This window comes from Gekko japonicus, unplaced genomic scaffold (genome assembly GCF_001447785.1).
Source record: "Gekko japonicus isolate JY-2015 unplaced genomic scaffold, Gekko_japonicus_V1.1 scaffold230, whole genome shotgun sequence".
Taxonomy (NCBI): Eukaryota; Metazoa; Chordata; class Lepidosauria; order Squamata; family Gekkonidae; genus Gekko; species Gekko japonicus.
In genome coordinates, this window is record NW_015161410.1 from 1,017,779 (window position 1) to 1,036,296 (window position 18,518).

An 18,518-nucleotide genomic window follows, 5' to 3' on the forward strand; every position below is an offset into this window, starting at 1 on the left:
GGGGGGTTAATCCGAACTCTTTTGTGGCTGGCCTTGGAGGCCGGGAGGGGCCGTCGCGGCTCCCCTCCTGCCCGCGCCTGGTCGCCTCGGGTCTTTCTCGCCAGCCGTGCCTCTCCCTTCCTCCCTGCCTCCCTGCCTGCCTGCGGGGCTCCCAGTCATTGTGTGTCCAGCGGCGTTGCGAAGCGCGGCCGCCGGGCTGTTCGGAGGGCGCTCCTGGAGTTGCAATTGTTGCACGGAGTTGTCGCTCGTCATTGTTGCGTTGCTGTGCAACGGCGAGGGACGGCCGCGGAAAGCCTGTGGCTGTTTGCGAAAACGGGAGAGGAAGGGGGAGCCTTTCCCTTCAGCTTCTCCGCGAGTCCCCCCCCTTCCTCGGTTTCCCTGGGCTGTGGTTGCAGCTGAGGCTTGAAATCCAGCCCCAGGCTTCCCAGTTAGTCCAGGCCCAAGTGGGGGGCGGGGGAAGCGAAAAACCACCTCAACAAGAAATCATGGAGTTTGCATGCGGGAACGGAGTTCTCGGGTGTGTTTGAAAAGGTCTTTGGCGTTGCCCCTTCGTCGTCTCTTTGTGGCTGCAGAAACCATGGGTGGTGCTTTTTATTTTTTAAAGCAGGTCTAGTTTATTTTTATTTTTTTAATCAAATTTGCATGGCCATTATTATTGAAGAGGCCACATCTTGCAAAGTAACTAGGATAACCTTTTGTAAGTGTTGTGGAATTGCTGTCAAAGTACACCCTGCACTTTCCCCCATAATTGGGGGGGTGGGGGAGGGAGAAGGCCGACTGATGCTCTAAGGCACCACAGTGGCTGCAATCTCCCCTTTGCCCAGCTGCCTTTTGAAACATCAGCGAGTGGTGAATTGGCTGCAACTGAAGTGGGTCCTGTTCCTAAAACCTGCATTCGTCTTACAGAGAATGGATTTTTTCAGGTTTTCAAAGGGAAGCAAACCTTGTTTCTGATGATCTTTGGAAAATATGTGGACGTTTCTTTAGATATGTTAAATACCTCCTCTTCCATGGGAGAGTTTGTGAATTAAAAAGGTAAAGGTTCCCTTGCTCAAAAGCCAGTATGATCCGACTCTAGGTTTGCGGTGCTCATCTCCGTTTCAAAGCCGAAGAGCCAGCGCTGTCCGAAGACCTTTCCGTGGTCATGTGGCCGGCATGACTAAACACCAAGGCGCCCGGAACGCTGTTACCTTCCCACTGAAGTGGTCCCTATTTATCTACTTGCAATTTCTTGCTTTCGAACTGCTAGGTTGGCAGGAGCTGGAACTAGAGACGGGAGCTCACTCCGTCATGCGGCACACTCGGGTCTTGAACTGCTGAACTACTGAACTACTGACCTTCCACAGCCTGCAGTTCAGTGTCTTAACCACTTAAAATTCCTTTGTCTGAACAAAACCCCTCAAACCTTGATGTTCTTTAGCATCAGTCAGTGGCTTGCATTACTTGTCTAGATATAGGTAGTAGTGGGTTTGGAAGTGAGAGAGCTTCCCTAATCATGGTGCCTAATTTTCCTGTGTTAATTCTCCCCACTTCCTACTTTGGTTTCAAGTGCTGCATTCGAAAGACAAATGCCGTGGATGCAGGCAACAGCACTGATTTTGAAAAGGCTTTTACTTGGGAAATAGGAAGGGACTTGTCAAACCCAAAAATAGGGCCTTAGAAAGTGAGGCAAGCGTGCTTTTCAGGAGTGATTTTTCTTTCCAGCTTGACTCCCCCACCCAACAAAATGACGTGCAGGAAAATCCCTTGTGGAAAAGAGGGCCGGACCAAAGGGTTGTGAGTCACAGTGGGGGAGCTGGTAGAGGCTGCCCAGGGAGAACAGGCTGGAGATAGTTGTGCTGTGGCAAAGGCAGGGGAACACTCACCTGCACAGGTCCATTTCAGGGCAGGTGAGCGAAGGTGTCCCAGTATCCCCATTTTATTTGGTTTATTTTATGCTGTTTCTATTATAGCCAGCCTTTCTTGCTGAGCCTGAAGGCAGATTACAAAAATACAGAAGACAGACAAAACAGCAAATGTTAGCCAGTAAACAGTGTGACAGGTCTGGTGGTGGGTTTTCGAAGAAAGAAGTTCAGAGGTGGTTTGCCATATCCTGCCTCTGTGCTGTGACCCTTCACTTCCTTAGTGGTCTCTCATCCAAATACTAACCAGGGCTGACCTTGCTTGGCTTCTAAGATCTAAGAAGATCAGGCCAGCCTGGGCTATGGGTACCAGGGCTTTAGGACTAGGGTAACTGAACTGGAAAACAATGCAAACAAACAAAGCTGCCTAAGGCATGGCATAGTCATTGCTGCACCTTGGGAGCAGCATATTTCATCATCATCTGTAGCAGGCACAGGATCTGTGGTTATCTTGCATCTTATGGACCTGTTTCTTAGCTGACTTGCCTGACTGAGAAGGATGCCAGGCTGTGACTCCTGGGCACGTTGGTACCTCTGTGGTGTTGTGTCAGCCAATAATCTTGGTTGCCTAAACCTTTGACTTTTTAAAGCAGTGGTTCTTGGCTTGTTCAGCATTCTGGACAAGGCCACACCTCTTTGAACCACAGTGTGAGTCTTCATGCTTTTGCCATCCAGACTTAGTGACTGTGATGGCTTCTCATTCAGTACTATTCTTTCTGCCCTCTGTGTTTTCTCATGGAACTTTGGGGCTTGGAAATGTATTTCCCTTTCTGACTTAATTCAGAGGTGTCAAACTCATTTGTTATGAAGGCTGGATCCAACATAAATGTCACTTTGTTGGGCTGGGCCATGAGTGCTGTAAAATGTAATGCCAGGTATGGGAGATACAAACTTCATAAAGGACACAGGCAAACCCAATATTATTTTTTACTCAAAATACAAACATGCTTAGAACATTAACACTCTTGCAGAATTTCCTTACAGTATCTCCTTGATGCCCACCCTCTCACTTCCACTTCCTATTACTCATTAGCACTGGGACAGTGTACAGGGACCTAATGCACAGCCTCTGTCATCCGGCAATAAAGATAATGACCAGTTGCTCACGGGCTGGAAAAGAGCCCTGTATGGGCTGGTTCCAACTCGCAGACTGTATGTTTGACACCCTTGGCTTAATTGCTCTCCTATGGTCTGAGGGAGCCTCCTTCCATCTACCTGTGATGGCATTATGGTGATGGAAGGTAGAAGCAATTCAAAGAAATAAAGATTTCCAAGTCTTGTTGGCCATTACCCCCAAGAGAGCTGTCTGATAGTGGCTGTACTTACAAACTACTAGACTGGCCAAGGTTTATGGTACTGGTAGTACTCCAGTATATGAAATTCAAACCAATTCCTGGAAATTGTGGCATGAGAACTGAATGTTGGAGTGCTTTCAGATAGCCCTCCAGTACAGAGCAGTTGGAGTTATATATGTGCGCTTCCTAGCATGTCTGAATTTGGTGTGGGTTTGGTGTGGGTGGATAAAATAGTTAAGGATCTTTCTTGGTAAGTAAAAACATTATATTTAATGAAAGATTGCAGAATCACCCTTCCCTTCCCCAGCAAACCATATTTTGAACTGTAGCCTGAACCCTGCATACAGTGAGAAGAGAGAATGTATGATGTTTTTTGCAACACATTTTGCAGGATATATTACTTTCCATTGGAAAGTACAAGCAGCGGAGTATGAATATTAGATGCTTTATGACCCCTGCCCCATCTTCTAGTGAAGATAAGTTGGAAATGAAATGGGAGAAATTACTCATGTACCTTGCTTTCAAAATAAAAAAGAAGCAAGTAGTTGGCGGTGTATTTGAGCATTTAAAATAGTGATAGCGTATATGTCTTGCTGGGCATTTTTTTGTGTAATCTTCTGATAGATAAGCTTTTGAACACTGCGTTCATTTTGTACCCTTATGATGAAAGTTTGGCATCTTATGGAAGCACTTTAGTCAAAATACAGTCATTCATTAGTATTATCCTGTTCTCGATCAGGAAAATGTATTTTTGTCATGCTTTTAAATAAAAGACCTCCAGTCCATCTTTCTTGTCCCCCTGGAACTTCCTCTTTGAATAACTTCATTGAACCATCTCTCTCCGGCTTCAGATTCCTTCTTAAAACCCACACTCTAACCCTTGTGTAGCATCCCCTGGCCAAAACATAACCGTTATTAAACAGTCTTGGCCTTAGTGAATTGTTAACTGTGCCTCTTGTATTCACCTTCTTCCATGTCCCTGCGTTTGAAACGGAAACTGTAATCTTGTAGGGGCGGGAGCAGATCATTTCTGCTGCTTCAATGTATACACTGATGATGCCATATAAATCAAAGCATCTTTGATATTTCTGGAGAAAAACATTTAAAATCTTTAAGTCAGTGTTTTTCAACCCATGGGTTGGTACGTACAGGTGACCTGCAGAGTCTCACCCACCCTGTATGCCCGCCATATTTGTTGCTGACTGTTAGTGATGGTGCATGTGTCTAGAGAGCCCAGGCTCCACACTTTCTTCTTCAATTTCCATGTCAGCTGAAAGAAACTGAAGGGTGGTGAGGGGAGGCCACAGAGTGGGGGGGGAGGATTCTTCCATGGCTCTAACTCTTGCTTGCTCCTCGGGACAGTACGTCACGTGATACCCAGCTTTCTTGGGTCTCCTGCCCTTGACACTGGTGAGGTCTTAATTCTGGCACCCCTTCTTCTTGTCACGTTATGTCATGTGCTTGCAACTTTGAGAGCTGCTGCCTTGGGTTATGCTACTGGTGGTGGTAAGTGCCATCAAGATAAACAATAAACTGCACAAGAGGACTGGTGGTGGAAAGGGTTGTCAAGTTGCAGCTGACTTATGGCATCCCCTGAGGGTTTTCAAGGCAAGAGATGTTGGGAGGCGGTTTGCCGTTGTCAACCTCTGTGTTGTAACCTTGCACTTCCTTGGTGGCCCCCCATTGAAATACTAACTAGGGCTGACCCAGCTTAAGTTCTGAGATCTAAGGAGATTGGGCTGTAGGGTTAATGGTTGGTCCCAGGTCTGGAAAGATTGAAGAGTACTGCTTTGCAGTCTAGTAGCAGTCTTTTATGTATGAAATGAATGGAGGGCTAGAAAAGTAAGCTTCGGTAGGAGGGGTTAAATTTGTAGGCATGAGCCTGGGATTCTTCCACTATTGCCTTCTTTTTTGGACATGCCCAGAGTGTGCTAGGACGTCAGATGGATGTTTTGCAAGTGGAAAAGCAAAGCTGGATTTTCAGGTGCCTTGAAAGGAAACTTTGTCCAAAAATTAAACCAAGAATAATGCAAATGACATCTTTTGTTGTTGTTGGAATGGAACCCATTACACTAAGTAAACGAAAAGTTAATTACGTGACTCGAGACAAAAACTTGGTGTTAAGAAAACATGTATGACGAAATGCATCTTTTTTGCTTTGTCTTTGTATTGTCTAATAATAGAGGGATTGAATGGTGTCTCCCCCCGCCCAGTGGCATAGCGTGGGTTGCCAGCGCCTGGGGCAAGGCAAATATTGCACCCTCTTACCTGTGGACCGTTATCACCCCCTAAGTCCCTTCCACCAGTCCAGTATTGAGCCCCTTACCCTCAAGCACATGTAGTGTATTTTAAGAAAATACTGCTGTAATTAAGATAAAATGAATTTAATGCTAGTATCCTCAAATTGATTTAAAATTGCCTGGTTTTAATTTGTGCAATTTTTTCAATAACAGTATTGAAATCTACATTGAGATATCTCTCAATTAACAGTTACTCAGTCTTTCTTGGCTCATTGTAGATGTCTGATACGTTTTGATTAATTTAAGGACAGTATGGCTGTAATTAGCAAGAAAAATACTGTAAAATGCTATGTGGCAATGTTTATTTGCCCTGTCATGTTGAAAAACTGTGCAGAATGTTTGAATATTGGGAGATTTTCTGTGTGAGGGGGAGGGCACACTATTTTTTATTTATTATTACTACTTTCTTTTTTTTCTTTTGAAATTTTGCACCCCTAAGAATTTTGCACTCGGGGCGACTGCTCCTTTGCCCCCCCCCCACTACACTACTGCCACCGCCCCATGCAGCATTGGTTTTAGTTGTGGACCAATTTCCTTACTAAATAGAAATTTCCCAGTCTCTTACAGTGCAGGATACTCTGTGAAGTTTCATATGTGCAAAGGAAAATACTGGTAGAAGAGCTTCAGTTCTACTCCTCAGTATGCTTGGAAGCCAATCCTATTGAAATCAATAAAGTTAACTTGGAAGCCTATGTTTTTAAGCACTGGGTATTTAAATGTGAACAAATGCTTTGGATTGCAGTTGCCACATCTTGTGTACATGGGGACAAATACATGTGACTTGTGCCAGTCCATCTTTGCTTATCACAGCAAACTCTGATCTGTTTAAACAGCAACCTGTGCAACAAGTTGTGGTAGTTTTGCTAGAGAGCCTGCATGGGCGAGTGTTGACCTGGGATTTGTTTGACTTCAGACTTCTTGACTTCTTTGACTTCTTAACAAAACTACAGTTAATAAAAACTGTGGTTAGTAAGCCAGCTACAAACCCTGGTTAGAAATTCTGGTCAGGCATCAGCATTGGTCAGACTGTTGGCATTTGGACAGTGAAACTTTATTGGGGCTTGCTCAAATAATGGTTTTGTAACACGTGGCTTATTGTAGTGTCTGAATGTAGTCTGAGTGAATTTTACCACTCATTCGGGATACGTATAAAAAGTTAACTTTAAGAACTGAGCCAACATGCTTACAGACTTAAGGCTAATGGCTTTGCAGCCTCATTCGCCACCATGAAGTCAGGCATTGCCTGTTAGGAGGCCTAGGGCATTACTACGAACAGAGTGAAACTTTAATTAGATGTTAAGAGTTGGTACATTTCAGTTGCCCTGGCCTGGATAGCCCAGGCTAGCCAGATCTTGGAAGCTAAGGAGAGTTGGTCCTGGCTAGTATTTCGCGGAGAGAACATCTAGGAATACCAGGGTTGCGATGTGGAGGTAGGCAATGGCAAACCACCTCTGGGCGTCTTTTGCCTTGAAAAGCCTAGGGGAGTCACCATAAATCAGCTGTGACTTGATGGCAACCACAATAAACATTACAGTTATTCAGAGAGTGGCAAACACATAATGGGTTAGTAACTAGAAAGTGGTTCTGTTTCTCCATATCCTTTATCAAGAAAGACTTAGACATGCCCATACCTTGAGTTAACATTGATCTCCGTTAGGGTTCTCCCCCCCCCCTCCCTTTTGCAGTGTTCTGTTCCTGCTAGCTTCCTTTGCAGCTGAAAATCTTAGGGGTGACCCTGTCTGAGGACACTGGCCTCCTGGTTCCTACCATGGGAAGTGTGTCAGTGACTCTCATGATATTAGAGTAGGGATGGGATGTTGTTGGCTGTCCATGCTGGTTTAGATGCATTCCAAATGTTTGCCAAAACACATTCCACAGCTTTCTGACCACTCGCATCCAATTTCTCATTGGCCTACTTGGAACTGCAAGTAATTTATATATTATCTGCAAAAATGAGCACTCACAAACCAAAAGTGAATTACAGTTAAATAAAGCACATGGGCAAAGCTGTGTTCTGAGGGCTGCAGTGTCTGTGACTGGTAATGGAATATTTGCAAGGAATAGTCATGGTGTTCCTCTTCTTAAATGCTGATATTCAAATGGGTCCTTAAAAAACAGCAATTTCACTGAGCACTAAACTTAATGAGAAATAGAGATTTCATGCTGTCCTCCTTCCATAGAACATTTTATTCTGTCAGTTTGAATGGTGGGCAGCCTGATAGTCCGGCCTACCTTGATCCTGTCAGTGCTTGGAAGCTATGCAGGGGTTGACCGTGGTTAGTACTTAGATGGGAGACCCCCAAGGAAGACTGAGGTTGCTGTGCAGAGGAATGCAATGACAAACCACCTCTTGCCTTGAAAACCTCACGGTCCATGAATCCATTATGACTTGTCAGCATGCACTTGTTACGATTTTTATGCTTTAAAATGCTCTTGAGAGGACATCATGCCCCAGCCGTTCTCTGAAAACATTTGATAATGTACCCTAACGTTGGTTAGCAGTTTTTCCAAAGTGGCCCACGTTGAACTGTCATGCTTATTTATCTCTGGAAATGTATTTGCGTTGAGAATCTTGTGTGCAGAAGTTCCTTGCTGAAATACTTGGGAGTAAAGTTTCATTTTCATTAGAGGCCACTGGGCTCCATAGGTGAACGGTGATGCTTTTGTAACAATAAAGCCAATGGACCAACAGCTAGCATTGCAGCAGAAGCTGTGCATTATCAGTTCCGCTTTCTGCTGGCCTTGGTTAGAATTATGTAGTATATATTCTGCTTCATGGTAAGGGTTTTTCCTCCCTCAAAATTCCATTATCTCCAGGGGGATACAGTCTGCATCAGAATACTGAGAAACTTGCATGCTGCGGAAGGCAATGAACTATGCTCTTGAGTACACAGTCACTTTGTCCAAGGCCCTGGTCTCTTAGTTCTCACTGTTGGCCTTGTGCCAGCTGAGAGTGTGCTGTGGAACACATCCAGTGTTTTGTACACATGGCAGGGAGGGATTGGTGGTCAAGCTGAGTTTCTGAGAACTGTGCCTGTCTCATCTTTTCATTGAGAAACTTTTCCTGACAAGCTTCCAAGAAACTCCATGGCTCTCTGGAATAGAGCTTGAAAACCCTGAACTGCACAATGTCCAAGCAACACACTTGGTTTTTGGTGACTTTGCACAACTCCGCCTTTAAGGTTCACAATCAGAATGTTTTTTCTGTGGGATGGGGAAGCAGGTGTGTTTTTTTCTGCTTGGGGGTCCTGATGTCAAAGATTGACTTTAAGCCCACTAGATATGGACTGTACGACCAGTGGAGGCATGCATGCCCTTGGTGTTGGGAAGCAGTCAACTGAACTGTAGCTGCTTCATGGCTGGGGGGGGGGATGTCGGTGGGGCTCATCACAATTCTGTGTGGGAAAGAATGTGCCAAAAATAAATTCAAAAACTGAGATCATGTCATATAAAATTTAGAATTAAGTATTTTCACATTGGACTCAGATTAAAAGCCAGCATTATCAACATTGTACAGCTATACATTCAGCCCTTTGGTTAAAAAAAAACCCTTCAAATTCGAAGGGATCAGAGTGTGCAAAAGAGAAGCACAACTGATTTGACTTGGTTCACAGCTGTAAACGCAAGCGGCAGAATAAGTGTGCAACAGGCTCCTCCCAAGCGGCAGTTTGGCATTGTTTCAATGAAACCTATGGGCTTATTTCAGCTGTTTTAGCCCAATGGAGATCCTCTTGTGTTCTTGGCACAGGGTGTGGGATTCTCCCAGTTCTTTCTGCGGGTCACACTGGTCGCAGGAGATTGGTTTGGCAGACATGGTTACGTTCACCTTGCTTGTCCCTTCCAGGGCAGGACTAGTTCTCTCTGTCTGTCCGTATAAGGTGTTGCTTTTGTGGTAAGGGCTAAAGTGAATCCAGGCGGGTGGACTCTCCCTTTTGTTTTCTGTCCTCCTGACAGCTGCTCAACGGGGAGTACCTTGTTAAGTCACCTGAAGTTGCTTTTGCTTGTGGAAGCAGAGGCTCACCCCTCCCCCCCTCGGTTGTGGGCGGCTTTGTGTGTTGGCACATTTGTCACCGATTTTCTATATTCTTCTTCTCAGCATAAAGCATGTGAATTCCAGCCTTGTTGATTTAGCGCAAGGTTCTGTTTCTTGCGTAACTGGTTTTTGGTTCTGTGGGAAACAAGCAGCTCTGGAGTCGTACCTGCCTAAACAGTAGGAGCAACATTCTGCAGCCTGGAGTGTTTTGGCTCCTGATAATTCTTGCCAAGAAAGCTGTAGCTCAGTAAGCACTCATAAGTGTATCATTTTAAAAAAACAACTCCGTAATTCTTAGGTAAAGGTAAAGGTTTCCCTTGCTCGAAAGCCAGTCGAATCCGTCTCTAGGGATGCGGTGCTCATCTCAGTTTCCAAGCCGAAGAGCCAGCGCTGTCCAAAGATGTTTCCGTGGTCATGTGGCCGGCATGATTAGACGCCGAGGTGCGTGGAATGCTGTTACCTTCCCACCGAAGTGGTACCTATTTATCTACTTGCAATTTCTTGCTTTCGAACTGCTAGGTTGGCAGGAGCTGCATTTATTTATTTCTTCAGGATAGAAGAAGAAGAGAAGAAGAGATTGGATTTATACCCCGCCCTTCACTTGGAGTCTCAGAGCGGCTTACAAACTCCTTTCCCTTCCCCTCCCCACAACAGACACCCTGTGAGGTAGGTGGGGTTGAGAGAACTCTGACACAAACTGCTCTTTTTCAAGGACAGCTGTGCCAGAGCTTGTGACTGACCCAAGGTCACATCAGCAGGTGCAAGTGGAGGAGTGGGGAATCAAACCCGGTTCTCCCAGATTAGAGTCCGCACACTTAACCACTACACCAAACTGGCTCTCAGGGGTTTACCCTGTCAGGAAATGCTGACTTTTCTCTAGGCTGAACACACAGGGTTTGTGCCAAAGGTTGTCGAACTTGACTTACAACTAGGGAGGCATTATGTTCTCGCCATTTTGTCTATAATGACTCATTTACACAGTCCTTTTAATGAGTTGAGAATGCGGTGGTCTAGTAAGCATCAGATATATGATGAAGCTACGACCTGCTTCACCACACCTGTTTTTGTTGTTGTTGTTGAATACACCATTGCATAACCTGTGGTGTGATGACAGGTTAAAGATTTGCGGTGGCTCTAGGATTTGTGGTTTGGCTCTTACCACTTTCTGTGTTAAAAGGGTTTCTGGCAACGGTCCTAGGTTCTTAGGCCTAGTTCACACATGCAGGAGAATGAGGCAGGAACAAGGTGGGAAAATGCATCGTACCACTTCAGGTTGCAAGGTGGAGCAGTCATTAAAATCTCTGTGCAAACAGAAAGCTAACTTATTATTTTTATTTATTTATTTACTTGTGACTTCTATACCGCTCATGACCCCTACTGGGTCTCAGAGCGGTTTACAGGCAGCCTACATTTTGTAGTCAGATCCTACCTAGGGCGACAATTGTGCAGGGAGGGGTTGCCTAACAGCACCCGGACGACAGGCTTCTCTCCGTTCTCGGTGGCTCCGGCGTAGTCTCAGCATTCCGGCGAGCGGCGACCATCAGCGGGCTGCAGATGGACCCTCCGTTGATGCGCACTGCTCCTGGACTGCGGCGTTCCCGGCTACTCGTCCCTTCGGGCTGTCGGTGGGGCAACTTAACAAGCAGTACAAGATTTTGGTGGTCTTGGAATTTTTTTATGTGAAGAAGCATCCAAAGCTGGAATCTACCCTGAATGATGGCAGACTTTTCTGCCACCTCATGCTTCTGTATATGTGGACCGGGCTTAGGTTGCTAATGTGGGTTCATACCTGTGACCATACACCAGTGGGAGGGAGTTGCATCAGTTCAGGTAGCAAAACTTCTGATCTGTTAAAGATTTCTTGCGGCCTGCTTTGCTATGTGTTTGAAGAGGAAAAAAAAATGAAAATCCATCTTAGATTCACAGAAATAAGTTTCACAGGTAGCTTCCTGACCCATTCCCAACAAATAACAGGGGATGAGGGGCAGTGTTCCTTCTAAGCTGAGTTAGTGTGAGCTAGCTCACAGGTTTTTTTAGCTTCTGGCTCACGCATTTTTGTCTTAGCTCAGGAAGGAGGGCTCAAGACCAAACTAATTTATGCAGCTGCCAAGTCTCTCGCTCCCAACTTTAATGCCAGTTGCTCACAAAGTAGAACTTTTGCTCACAAGACTCCACAGCTTAGAGGGAGCATTGATGAGGGGTCATGTGAGGGCTAGAAAAAAGACATATAGGGCTAGGAACTAAGCTATGTATAAATCAGCGTTGATATGTTCCTAACGAAACTTCGTTGTTGCATAGTGTAACAACTGTCCATACAACTGTTTAAAACATTTTATATACTTAGTGATGCCTTCAACAAGCACTGTGAGCTTATTTAGTATTATTATTCATGTATTATTGGGGCACTGAAGGGATAGTCTGCAGTCACCTGGTGACTTCATGGCTGAGGTGAGAACAGAAGTAGGGTTTTGTCTGAATAATGAAAAAAATGTCCCAAGCTACTCCCCCCCCCCAAGCATATTACCAGGTTTCTAGAAACCCAATATGGATGGGAAAAGAGCTGCACGAAAAAAAAAAAAACATGTCAGCAAAGCAGCACAGAGAAAAATCTTACGAAATAGAATCTTTTTAAAAAAGAGAAGCCTTTGTGGCTTTTTCTGGGTCTTCTAGAGGGATGTTCAAGCTACCTGTCGGGGACCTGAGGGTTTCTAGTTCACTGTGACTTCTTAAGATACTTTGCTAATTCCATTGCTGTTGCATTCAGAGGTTTCACTGACCTGTACTTAGAATACAACACTCAATACCCCCAACATCATCAATGTCGCTTCCAACCTGAGGACTGTTTTGAGGATCATTTAAGCAGTCGTGGAGGCATTGGTGATTTTATGCCTCTTTTAGTGGCTGGTTTTAATGGTGGTTAATTTTAATTATTTTACATTAAATGATTTTCTTCTGTGTTGTGAGCTGCCTCAAGCGGGTCTTTGAAGAGGCAGCATGCGTGGTGTGGTGGTTAAGAATGGCAGACTCTAATCTGGCGAAGCAGGTTTGATTCCATACTCCTCTTCCGCATGAAGCCTGGTGGGTGACCTTGGACCAGTCACAGTTCTCTCAGAACTCTCTCAGCCCCACCTACCTCACAAGGGGATTTGTGTGGAGAGGAAGGGAAGGTGATTGTAAGCCACTTTGAGACTCCTTAGAGAAAAGCAGGGTATATAAAAACCAACTCTTCTTCAGCTGTTGATTCAGTTTTGTTTTCCAAGTTGGCTTAGAATGAAGAATGTCTACTATTTGAAGAGTCTGAGGAAATTCATTCCAGCAGGGGTGATTTTCACCGTCTGTGGTGGGCTCCATTTCCTTCTCCATTACTTCCTGGGCAGATTAGCAGCTGGTTGGGGCCTCTCATGGGGTGGGCTTGCATCAAGGTGGTTGGGGGACACCTGTGCCTTACCTGTGGTTAGGGAAAGTGTTAGATTGCGCTAACAAAGGACTCGTAGAGTGATTTCAGCAAGTGATTCAGCTTTAATACGAACAAGCACTAAACGCATTCAGAAACCAGAACAGTAAAACATCGGAGCTGGGCTCCTTTTAAACATACCGGGCTAATATAGCCACTCCTACTATTTACATAACAACCAATCAGATTGCATAGATAAAGGCGAATCCTTGTCCTTCCCGCTCAGGGAATAGCTCTTCAGCGATTGGTCGCTGTTTCGAAACGACCAATGGTTTGTTAGCACTGTCGGAGCCTTTAGCCGGCTCGAAGCTTAACATGGGAGATGAATTAAGCGATTCATGTTATTGCGGTCAGTACATAACAGAAAGGTCCAAAGATGTGGTAGGAAGAGGCTGAGCCACCCTGCAGCAAGCTGCTTAGCCAATTGGGGGGGGGGGAAATCTACAGCTGTAAGCTTGTCTGAGAGCCAGAGATTTCCCCCTGTAAAGCTCCAGTTGTTCTCTTTCCACCCACTGCTCAGCCTTTGTGTCTGCATGGATTTTAGCATGGTGTTGTTTGACTGAGGCCCCAGGTCTGGAATCAGGAGACGGGCCAGGACACAAACGCTTTCTAAGCTGAAGGCTGGAGTTACCGATTCTCTCCTGCAGCCAAATCTGGAAAGATTCATACTGTGTGAGCCTGAGGACAAAGAAACCCTCTTGCACCTCAGCTATACTGGGCGAGACCTTGCATCAGCCACTCTTTCTTTCTAGCCTGCCTCATAGGGTTGTTGTGAGTTTAGCATGGGAGGTAGGTGGGACTGTGTATACCACCCTGAACTCCTTGAGGAAGGAGTGGGGTAAAAATGTGATGTGTAGGTAAGACGGAGGATGAAGAGTCACTCACCCACTGTCCCTCAGCCTGTCCTTCTTCCAAGGAGTGCAGAGCAGTGTTTATGCTCTTCTCTGTTCTATTCCTAAATCCACCCCATCGGTTAAATGGGTGGATTTGAGAGGACAGGCCCGAGGTCACTCCGTGGACTGCATGTCTGAACAGGGATTTGAACTTGGTTCTTCCCAGTCCTAACATATCACACAAACCACTGTGCCACACTGGCTCTTGATACCTTTCCTGTAATAATGTCAGGCAGGGCTTTTTTTGTAGAAAAAGCCCAGCAGAAACCCATTAGCATAATAGGCCACACCCAACATCAGAAACATGTTAGCATATTAGGCCACACCCCCACATTACCAGAAGTGTGGTCATCCAGCCACACCCACCTTTTGCTTCTTATTTACCTCTTTTTGTAGCAGGAACCCTTTGTATGTTAGGCCACACACCCCTGATGTAGCCAATCCTAATGAGTTCCTGCTGTTGGGTGTGGCCTGTTATGCTAATGAGTTCCTGCTGGGCGTGGCCAACTTGGGAGCCAGCCGGAACTCCGTTCCTATGCGTTCCTGCCCAAAAATAGCCCTGATGTCAGGGAATTTCAAGCTGGTGCCGACTTCCTTGTTCCTGCAGCATTCATGGGCTTAATTATCCCATGGACCTAAGTATTGAAGACATAAGTCCTCTGTGTCTGGGCAGCACCATCTCACAACCATAAATAGTCAGTAGTGGGGAGACAAATCAGTACGTTTAGGAACAGGTAGGGGTTTGGGGGCTGGGAGGTGTGATGGGTGGCAGTGAAGGGTTGCTAAAGGGGGTACATATTTGGGGCACATTCTTCCTACTTTTGTTTTCTCTCTGGAAAGCAAAGAATGAGAGCAGGAAGACAGGCATTTAACAGCAAGTCCTTAAACTTAGCAGGTGGTGAGGAAGAAAGGAAAGAAGCTTGCAGAGTGATATTTCAGGACAACTGGTTTAGAGGACTCCTGAGAAAAAGGAAGATAAGCAGAAGGCCACACAAGTTTGAGTAAAGTTAATTGAGAAGTAACAGTTCTTCTAACAAAGAAAAGAGTAGTACTTTACATTGCATGTACCTGTAATTTAATTTCCCCCCTGAAGTGGGGAGATGGTACACCAGGTGTAATCCTAAATTTGATTCCAGTTGAAGAATGTAATTCTGTTTTCCTTGAAACTGTGGCATAAAAATAACTAGTAACTTCTCCAGAAATTTGTACAATATACAGATTTCTTATATTGTATATCAGATTACTGTGAGATACTGTGATCATGGAACACGGTTGCAAAATGCTTCCATTTATAGCATTTCTTGGAAGTTTGAGTCGAAATTTCACACCACAATAACTGTTCATCCTGGTGCTATGAGGCAATATGATTTTCTACCATATTGTCTTGGTGTTAAAGTGATAAAGTAGGTATCCTGGATCTATACACTATACCATGTTGGTACAATAACATATTTTTGGCCTACCTAAATAAGTAGATGGAAACAAGTCAACATTCTTATGTCTTAGATTGTCCCTGTATCAGATTATTGTGAGATACTGTGATCATGGAACACGGTTGCAAAATGCTTCCATTTACAGCATTTCTTGGAAGTTTGAGTCGAAATGTCATACCACGATAACTGTTCATCCTGCTGCTATGAGGTATTATGGTTTTCCACCATATTGTCTTGGTGTTAAAGTGATAAAGTAGGTATCCTGGATCTATACACTATACTATCTTGGTACAATAACATATTTTTGGCCTACCTAAATATGTAGATGGAAACAAGTCAACATTCTTACGTCTTAGATTGTCCCTGTACTTTGAGAATCAGACAAACCTAACTTTCCAGACAATGGATGTTTTCTATTTAAGCTACTCTGCTTGACAATCACAGCTTAATTCAGTGTTTTTCAGGCTTCAACAACCCAAAGGCTCCAATTTTGATTTGAATATTTTTGTGTGGACTCCAAGCTCTCCTCTCCTCACTTGTTTGTGCCCATCATGAACAGAACATTTTCAGTGCATGCATGTTGAAACATAGAGGCCTGTGTCCTCTTGCATCTTCAAAGTGATCCCATGAGAACCATTTTAGCAACCTTTTCGGGGGGGGGGGAGTTTACAATGTCTGTACATGGCCTATGATAGGGTTCCCCAATATGGCACCTGCCAGTGTTCCTTCAGGAGTCTGCTGAGCTTTTCAGAAAGTGGACGTGGCCATTGGAAGGCAGAGGTTGGTACAGGCTGCCCTCATTCAAATGAAAGGTGTCCTGAGACTGCTTTAGGAGCCTCGGCCACCGGAGGATCAGGGGACTTTCCTAGGCTGTCCTTAGGGTAGGGCTATGATTCCCTTTCTCTTCTTCCTGCCCCCCCCAGGCCCAAAGCCAGGAGGTTTTTGGCCGGGGGCATTTAAATTTTTAAGGGGGCAGTTAAATTACAGTTAATTACATTAATCTGAATGCCTGTTTAATGGGGGGAGGATCCGAGCTTGTTTCTAGCCCTTCCTTTCAAGGGGCAAGGCAGCAAGCCTGTCAGTTCCTAGGAAAAACCAGCTCAGAAGGCCCTCAGAAGGCCCAGCTCAGGAGGCCCTCACAGGGCAAGAAAGCTTAGAAGGGCACCTTCAATACATCTCCAGCAATCTCCCTTTCAGCTAGCCCAGGCGTACTGTATACCACCTTTCGAAAGTATTCCCATGAGCCTTTGGGAAACATGCAAAATATTTTTAATTTAATTCTAAGCTTTCTTGCCCTGTGGAAGAGAACTCAAAAGGCATTTAAATGGCTTCTGAACTGTTCCACCCCCCCAGGTCTCATGATGCACCCCCTAATTCCACAGTGGGGGAGGGAGAGGGAAGCCGAAGGGCAAGCTGTGGCACTCTCACCCTGGCCGCTGCCAGCAGCAGGCAGTGGGGGTCTCTCCTCAAAAAGAAGGTTTCTGTTATGGCTGTTTGTGGGGTGGGGCTTATAATTAAGGGGCAGCCCCCCCGCAATGCTCCACTCTAGCTATGGGCAGTGTTCCCTCTAAGCTGAGTTAGTGTGAGCTAGCTCACAGTTTTTTAGCCTCTGGCTCACACATTTTTGTCTTAGCTCAGGAGGGATGGCTCCAGAGCAAACTAATGTATGCAGTAGCCAAATCACCTGCTCACAACTTTAATACCAATAGCTCACAAAGTAGAATTTTTGCTCACAATACTCCACAGCTTAGAGGGAACATTGGCTATGGGTCTGCCCCTGGTTTTCCTTCCCTCTTTATTCTCATTCTCCTCTTTAAGAAACACTTTATACATTTTTTTTTTTAACCACAAATCATTTTAACAAACAGCCCCCCTAAAAATAAAAGGCTGGAAATCAGAGGGAGATTTAAATGACATGAGTGTCACCAACAGTATTTGCTAGTTAGAGCAGAGACCATTCTGATCTTGATAGACCAATGGTCTTAACTCATTATAGGACTAATTCATATGTTCTTTATAGAATAAAATAAGGCAGAGTGGGTGAGAGTGATGGAGTACAGTTTGTGACCTGACTGACTGTTGCCATTGTTGATAGAAGAGAGAGAAGAGATGGGATTTATACCCCACCCTTCACTCCTTCCCGTCCTCTCCCCACAGCAGACACCCTGTGAGGTAGGTGGGGCTGAGAGAGCTCTGAGAAAACTGCTCTTGAGAGAACAGCTCTGAGAGAACTTGTGTCTGACCCAAGATCACCTAGCTGGCTGCATGTGGAGGAGTGGGGAATCAAACCCGGTTCTCCAAATTAGAGTCCACCGCTCTTAGCCACTACACCAAACTGGGTCTGATTCAGGTGGGTAGCCGTGTTGGTCTAAAGCAGCAGAACAAAGTTTTAGTCCAGTGGCACTTTGTAAGACCAACAGAGAGAGAACTTGTGTCTGACCCAAGATCACACCAGCAGCTGCATGTGGAGGAGTGGGGAATCAAACCCAGTTCTCCCAGGTTAGAGCCCATGCTCTTAACCACTACACCAAATTGGCTCTTTGCAGACCAACCTTTTTCTGCTATGACTAACGAGTTAACCACTAGTCTAGCCTTAGGTGGCAGGCACACCCTAAAGGACAAGTATAGTGTAGTAATTAAGAGTGGCAAACTTTAATCTGGAGAACCAAGTGTTAATTCCCAACTCCCCCACATGAAGCCTGCTGGGTGATCTTGGGCCAGACACAGTTCTCTCAGTCCCACCTGCCTCATAAGGTGACTGTTGTGGGGAGAGGAAGGGAAGGTGGTTGTAAGTTGCTTTGAGACTCCCTGGGTAGACAAAGTAAAAAGGCAAAGGTTTCCCTTGCTCGAAAGCTAGTCGAAACCGACTCTAGGCAGTGCTTATCTCCGTTTCCAAGCCAAAGAGCCAGCACTGTCCGAAGACGTTTCTGTGGTCATGTGGCCGGCCTGACTAAATGCTGATGTGCACAGAATGCTGTTACCTTCCCACTGAAGCGGTACCTATTTATCTACTTCCAGTTTCTTGCTTTCGAACTGCTAGGTTAGCAGGAGCTGGGGCCAGAGATGGGCGCTCACTCCATCACATAGCACTAGGGTCTCGAACTGCCAAGCTACAGTCCTTCTGGTCTGCAGCTCAGCATCTTAACCTCTGAGCCACCGCGGCCCCCTGGGTAGAGAAAAGCGAGGAATAAATACCAACTCTCCTCTTC

The 18,518-nt window shown here is 45.4% G+C and overlaps 1 protein-coding gene across 1 annotated transcript in view; it reads left to right on the forward strand.

Annotated features, from left to right (window-relative positions):
* The window catches only part of LOC107123499 (partitioning defective 3 homolog), a gene marked incomplete at its 3' end in the record, with an annotated part of 471,021 nt that overhangs the window by 592 nt on the left and 451,911 nt on the right, over nucleotides 1-18,518 (forward strand). The window lies entirely within an intron of this gene.